Source organism: Dipteris shenzhenensis, chromosome 20 (assembly GCF_047967505.1).
Source record: "Dipteris shenzhenensis isolate YYH24624 ecotype China chromosome 20, Dip_SZ_1.0, whole genome shotgun sequence".
Lineage (NCBI taxonomy): Eukaryota > Viridiplantae > Streptophyta > Polypodiopsida > Gleicheniales > Dipteridaceae > Dipteris > Dipteris shenzhenensis.
Window position 1 is genome coordinate 50,387,006 of NC_141615.1, and position 7,756 is coordinate 50,394,761.

The 7,756-nt window shown below is 43.2% G+C and overlaps 1 non-coding gene across 1 annotated transcript; it reads left to right on the forward strand.

Moving 5' to 3' along the window:
- The first annotated feature begins 4,293 nt into the window (after positions 1-4,293).
- LOC147889803 (small nucleolar RNA U3) lies at positions 4,294-4,510 on the forward strand. The gene has a single exon (XR_015542971.1). It is a non-coding gene; the product is annotated as a small nucleolar RNA U3 (small nucleolar RNA).
- Positions 4,511-7,756: the final 3,246 nt, after the last annotated feature.

Consider the following 7,756-nt stretch of genomic DNA (forward strand, 5'->3'; position numbering starts at 1 on the left):
ATGTCTAAGGTTCCTTATGCATCAACGGTTGAGAGTCTTATGTATGCTATGATATTTACTAGACCAGACATTTCATTTGTGTGGGAGTTGTTATCTGGTATATGGCTAATCCAAGAAAGAGGCATTGGGAGGAAGTTAAGTGCATCATGAGGTACCTGAGGGGTACCAAGGAGATGTGCATCTACTTTGGTGGAGTAGATATGTGCATCTGCTTTGGTGAAGGAGAGATGAATGTACTTGGGTACACAGATTCAGACTATGCAAGGCATGTGGATAGTAGGAGAGTCACTTTTGGTTATGTGTTCACCTTTGCAAGTGGTGCAGTGTTGTGGATGTCCGTGCATAGAAGTGTGTCGATTTTTCTACCATAGAGGCCGAGTATGTTGCAGCCATAGAGGGTTGGAGGCAATATGGCCTGGTTGGCTAGTGGGAGATTTGGGGATTCATACAGGTGTAACGACATTGCATAGTGATTCCATGAGTGCTATTCAGCTAGCACAAAATCCGGTCTTTCATGCAAATACCAAACACATTGAGGTTAGGTACCATTTCATCCAGGACGTACTTGAGGACAAGCGAATAGAGATTGTCAAGGTTCATACAGATGATAACCTTGTAGATATGCAGACGAAGAGTCTCATCGGTTTGAGTATTGTTGTGTGTTGATGGGCATTGGATAGTATGTCCACTAGTTGTTCTCCCTTAAAGGCACATTGGACTTTAAGTGGGAGGTTGTTGGGGTTAAAGGCCACCATGCCTTAACCTGGTTATGTACAATACTCAAATACATATATATATATGAATGACATAGAAGATTAGGGTGTTCTGCACCCACCAAAACTTGTGTGGCTCTCTTTTGGATCTCCCTCTCTCTCACCATCTTCCGTACCACTTCTGTTGAGAGCACTCTCACTTATCATAATCTTGTTGTAGGGAAGAGTGCTTAAGTTTCCAAAATTCCATAAGTGGTTCTAACAATAATTGTGGATGCTACAACTTGCTCCACCATGTCTAGTCTCTAGATTTTTCCTTGCCTGGAGAGCTGCCTCATTGTCCTCTCCAACGTGGCTACTCTCTGCATCCTTCTTGGCTTGGAGATTTTCTTCTCCACCGTGGATGCTCTCTGCCCATCCTTCTTCACCTTAAAGGTCTCTCGCAGCTCCTACATCACTGCTCTAGTTTTTGCATTCTCTTTTTAGTTCCTTCATCATCTTGTTTTTTTCAATTTTCAATGCTTTTTGTATGTTGCAGAGCCATTTGTAAAGAGCCTCCTTTTTGGCTCTCTGATCTTCAATATGCTTTCAATTGCTAGCTCCTTCTTTGTAACGTCCCCATCCATTCTGACGTCTTCAACACCATCTCGGAGCTCTTTGATGCACTTCTCCTCTTCTTCTCTTCTATGTCATTATGCTAACCATTTTTTAGTGGCCTTAGCTTTCTCTTATTCCTACAAGGCCCTTTCTTTTGCCTCCTCTACGTTGGCTTTTGCACCCTCCCTGAGCATTTTCTCATGGGAATTCAAATGTACCCGCTTCTTTCTTTTGGCTTGGATTACTTTTGTTAAATAGTAGCTTTCAAGCCTATTTTCTTCAAGCTAATCTAGCACATCCATGAGATGTTCCATTGATTCCTTTGGGATGATTCATTTTTCTACCGCAATGCAAAGACTTGGCACCACATGCTTTGTTTTGTTTTGAGAGTCGGCTTTGCTATGCGAGGCTTACACCTACCAAACATCTCATGGAGAACTCTTTCCCCCCGCCTTATTTATTTGGTGCCACCTCGTGTGGACCCTCTGTAGAACATAGCACCAAAGAGCGGAGAAGATACCAGGGCCTTGACAAACCTAGGCATGCGGGACGTGCCTTCGACCCCCACATGCTCAATTGGCATAATGGCTTCAAATAAAAAAGCCGATTTGAATTGCGTGAGGCCGGTTGCCACCTTTAATGATGTGTTATATGCCCAAAGTGCCACATAAAACTTCTTGTCCCAGTGTGTGTGGTTGTGGTCTACTAGTGCGATTGTGATTCTTTTGAAGGCCTTGTTTATGGATTCGGCCCTGCCCATTGCTTGTGGATAGTATGGAGATGACTTTTGATGGATCAATATATAAAATTTTGGCATCTTCTTGATTACTTTGTTGATGAAGTGTGTACCCTTGTCATTGGCTATTTCAATGGGACAACCATATCTAATGAAGATATCTCTGTACAAACACTTTTCTACTGAGTTTGTAGTGTTTTCTCGCAAAGTCCATGCTTCGACCCATTTTGTGCAGTAGCAGGTTGCGGCTAGAACATCTCAATTTTGGGTGTGTGCTGCGTTGGTCTGAATGGACCCATGAAGTCCAAGCCCCACTTCTGGAAGGGTTCCAAAGTTAGAACTAGATGCATCAGCATGTGATATTTTTTGGAAGGTTGTCCCAATCTTTAAAAGATGTTACACCTTTTCATTAATCTTCTTGCATCTTTTTGAAATGTTGGCCACCAAAGTCCTGCTTGAAGAATTTTTTTGCTGTTATTGCTCCTGCAAAATGACCTCTATCTGCTCCATGATGTGCTTTGATAATATATAAGTATTGCATCTTGTTTGTGTGGAATCACATAGCGTAGCAACACGTCCACAAGATTTCTTTTATAGAGTTGGCATGTACAACTTCGAATGGTTTGCTACGTAATGCCAATCTCTTTCTTTGATTTTTGCTCAAGTATGTGGGCATTAGACTTGTAGTCAGAAAACACATCATTTCATCATACAAGGCCATGGGGTAGCTAGTGTTACCTCATGTTCTTGGTCTTCTTGCGGCTCTCTTTCTAAGACTACGAACAATTCTGCATTAGGAAAAACATTTGGGATTCCGTTGCTGGTTCTTTGGACTCTAGTCTGGATAGGTAGTCCACAAGAATATGTTGGGATCCTAATAAGTAAATTATGTCAAATTCAAATTCTTCCAATAACTGGACCCATCGAGCCAATCTTTCTGTGAGATTTTGTTTACCAAGTACAGCAGCGCCGAATGGTCTACATGAAAGGTAAAGCAATACCCAAGCAGATTGTGCTGAAATTTGTTCACTAAGAAGATCCTTCTCATTTTGTGTGACTGAGTAGTTCCTTTCAGCTCTGGATAATCTATGGTGTTGGTCTAGTATACCAATCTTTCTTGGTTTCTTGCATCAACATGCTTCCAACTGCTTTGTCAGACGCATCTACAAACACATGCATTGTCTTATCCCCGTATGGAGGTATTAGAACTAGTGCTTTGGATAAATGAACCTTCAGCATCCAATAAGCTTTGTCACATTCCTATGTCTAGTGAAATTCTCTGGGATATGTATGGGCTACTACATTAAGCGGTATTTCCATGTGAGCCAAAAATCTTAGGTGTCTACTATGCCATCTTATTTGATCGAGAGACCTGAGACATTCCTTTGGAGTGGTCCATGCATCTGTGGATATTATGCTACCAAGCAGCCATCTCCTCCGCACTGCAAATTCGCACTTCATCGGGGGTTGAGGCTCAATGACACCTCTCTACAACATTGAAAACACAACCGCAAGTGTTGCAAATGCCAATATCCAAACCCATTGAGGTCATCCAGAAAAATTTTCATGAAGTCAGCGAGATATGCTGTGGATATTTCTTGCATTGCTCTTTGGATTGTGGATGGTGCATTTCTTAGACCAAACCACATTACAATGCAGACGTAGACACCCCAAGCAATGATGAAAGTTGTCTTGGGTTGGTCTTCTGGTGCCATAGGGATCAGGTTGTATCCACTAAATCCATCCAAGAATGAATATACTTCATTTCATGTGACATCTCTCAGAATGGAATCCATATCCGGTAGAGGGAATGCAGCGGCGGCTAACGCAGCTGCATTCAGTCTGTGATAGTCGACACATATTCATAGCTTCTTGTTTCTCTTAGTCACTATGACTATTGGGGAAATCTACTTTGGATTTTCTATTGGTGTGATGAAATTAACAACATTTCAAGATCCCACCTTTGAGACCCAGCCGAGCGGGTTGTTAACCCGTCGTAGACGGCTCAGGCTACTCGTGTTAGACAAGGCACACACGAACCGAGCGCGCTCACACAAAAACCACAGAGCACAACAGTACACACGAAGAGCGCGCGCGCGCGCACACACAATGCACTGAATACAGCCCATGACGAATGGACACGTGTCATAAGGCCCTTACTATGTGGCACGTGGCGGAAATCCCACATATCAAATACAGTACAAGTGCCGTCGGGTATACAAGTGCTCCTTTCGGCGTCGTATAGGTTCGACTATACTTGAACAGGATCTGTTCTATAGTTCGTACTCCTTGTTCGAGCACTTCTGCTTAGACAAGCCTCACAGCCCGGAAGATGAGTCATGGTCCGAGCGCCAGAGCGTGAATACCTTGCCTGAGGATCTTTCTCCGGTAACTCTGGCCTTGATGAACGTCCTGCCGTGCTCATTCCGCCGGTGGTCAAGGCCCTCGGGCGTTCTGACGGGTTTCTCTCCTTTTTGTTTTTCCTTGTGCTCGTTCGGTGTGGTCTGTACCCACCCTTTTTCCTTCAGCAGCTGCACGTTGAAGAAGGTGTATCACATGACGAGGTATCCCCACTCTCGGCAGCCAAAGCGGCCCTAGATAGAGGCCTCTTTCGGGTTCAAGGCACCACCAATTATTCATGGGCATTTTTTAGTACATCAGTTTATGGCATGCAAAGTTGTAGTTTTGTTGCAGGCATCCGCATTTGCATCTGCTGAGCTTGTTTAATGCCTTGATGGGCTGCTTTGGGACGTTGTTAGCTGTGCACTGACTGGGCCTTTGAACACTCTTCTGGTCGAACTGTACGACCTACTTTGTACCACCAAGAAGAATACTCAAAATCTCTTTCTCTCATGCTTTGTCATGTTGATGCTGCTGCTGCTGCTGCTAAGCAAGCTTCAGAAACACTTGCTAGAGCCTGCCTCGCACGACTCCATGCAAATGAAAACATAAAGATAGGCAGTGGCAGTAGAACCCTAGTTTGAGAGAATTCTAGAGCAATCCGTGTCTCTAAAGATGAAGGTCATATGGTTGCTGCCTCACGCCAACCCAAATGCAAGGGTCATATGCCCCTTCCATCTGGCCGATCAGGCCTGCTTCCTGCTGACCCAAATCTGTACAAAACCCCTTCCTTCCCCCCTGCTCGTTTGCCCCAGCTCTGCTGCCCATGATGTGGGTCATTTGTGTGCCCATATACAGGCCTGTATGCAGCATTATATGCCCCTCCAATTGGCTTATGTGCAGCCCCATCTGTGGGCAGCACCATACCAGTCCCAATGTGGACTGATCTGCCCTGAGGGGTGGGTCAATAGGGCTTTTATAGGCGACAAAGGCTGCCCTAATCAGCGAGGATAGTTTGGTTTGGGCTTGGCAAGACAGATTCCAGGTTAATGTGTAGCATGGTATCGGAGCCAAACAGGTGACAAATAAGAGGACACAGTCAGTAGAGGAGGCCTTAACCTCTTGGCGAAGAGGCTTGGACCATGTTGAAAGGCTCATATATGAGGCAAATAACAGGGAAGATGGAGAAAGGAGATCTTGTGAATGAAGACTTAGTGAAGGTCGTTGATCAGCATGAAGTTCCTCAATCACCACATTTGCGTTTTGCTAGCTTGGTTTTGCTTCTAAGGTCGGTCCTCCTACTACTTCTGTTTTGCAATAACGATCAATATGTACGGACTTATCATAGAAGAAGCATTCCTTCTTTTTCTTCTTGCCCCCGCCTTCGAAAGAGTGTCTAAGGAACCATCATTCATATTCTTGTAGTTTACTTTATCCAAGCTTACCCATGTTTCCTTTGCTTGAAGCAACAAATGTCGTATACTTGGTACTCTCATTATATTTCTTCTCCCTAATTTCCTCTTGCAAAAGTATCAGCCCCAAGTCATCAAAAGTGAGTGGCTTGGATCATCCTATTGTAGTTAACATCGTAGCCAACCCCTTGAAGCTCTTAAGTAGCATATTGAAAAGTAGGGGACACTACTGATGTCAAACACAGAGCCGTGTACAGATCACATTTCTTTGTGAAGGTGAAGGGCATCAACTAGATTTCTAGACTGACTGTCAACATTGAGGGGGATGGAGAAGAAGGTGCATCTACAAAGGGAGTACTTGAGGAGCACAAGATCAAAGGGTTGCAATGCTCTAGAGTCGCAAAGATCTGAGATCAGGAGGGAGCATTCTAGAGAGGTGCATGGCTTGCTTCAAGTATCTTTTGATATAGACAATGAAAGTACATCTACTAGCTCCTTATTACAGTCATAATGATAAGCCAACCACGTAGGATGACATCTACTCTAGCAGAGACAAGTAGCCATCGCCAACAATCTACTTCCAAATACAACAGAGATAAGCAATCTACAAAAGAAGACTGAGAATTGAATACAAATATTTGACCCAGGATGACAATTACCACCCCCCCCAAAAAAAAAAGGTTCGAAGACCACATTGACAATAGTTTAACAATAAACATGACGGTTGAACCTTCTGTTCATGAAATTCCGTTACAAGAAGATTTATGTATAGACCTCATTTCATGATCATGATGCTGAGCTTTAGAGTCGGCGTTGAGAAACAATATCATCATATGTGCAATATTACTAAACATCCACTATTTTAAGTAACGAGGGGTTAAAAGGCAAATAGGGTCCAACACCATCCCTAACCCTAAACCTAAAAGGTTGGGAAAGGTCTATATATTCATTCTTTCCAACCAATACTAGTGTGCAGCTAGTCATTTGTGTGTGCGCTAGGTGTGCCGACATACACACTCTCTCTCTAGTCACCTACTTTGTTAATCTCTCTCTCTCTCTCTCTCTCTCTCTCTCTCTCTCTCTCTGTCACACACACACACACACACACACACACACACACACACACACACACATGCACGCACACATTTTGGTGTGATCAAGCAGCCTTGGGACAAATGGGGCCATCCTCATAATTATTTCTCATTCACCATAGAGTTCTTTTGCTAAGTTGTTCAGTCCATGCATAATTGCTAGATATGAGCCATGGGATTTTTCCTCCAATGGGATGGTCACACTTTTGATTGTCATCCCTATCACCAAATGTTGTAAAAGTACTCTTGGCCTCCTTTTGGTACTCTTAGCCTCTTCTTTTGGCCAAATGTTATCCCTCTCACAAAACGTTATTACAAGTACTCTTGGCCTCTTCTTTTGGTTGTTGGGGACTTTTTGTAGATTCAATCCATCCCTTGAGACTTCCCCACAGTGTGGGGTAATTTCTAAGTAGAATTCCAATTGGGGTGGTTGTTGGATAATTGTTCAAAGTAGCTAAGGTAGCTCCTTCAAATTGAGCCTACGTTTTATGAGGTTCCATTACCCTTTGGTTGGGTGGAAGGTTGATTATCATATCTATTTGTAGCAACATCAATGACTTTGTTAGGGTGGTAAATAAGAGGGAAACATAGTCATGGATGTGTAGGTGATTGGGCAAATCTTTCAAGAATACACCTATGGAAATGAATGACATTTGGTGAAAGTTTCACGAATATAGAGGTACAAATATGAGCCCATGCAACCATTTTCATGGCGTCCAACGGGTTTACTTTATGCTCACAAGCTAGAACTTGAAAACCTTATGTTATAGATAGATTCAAATGACTTTTGTTGATCGATTTGAGTACTTGGATGGCTATATTCAGAGCTTATATGAAAGTTTTATCTTGTTGGGAAAAGTTATCAAA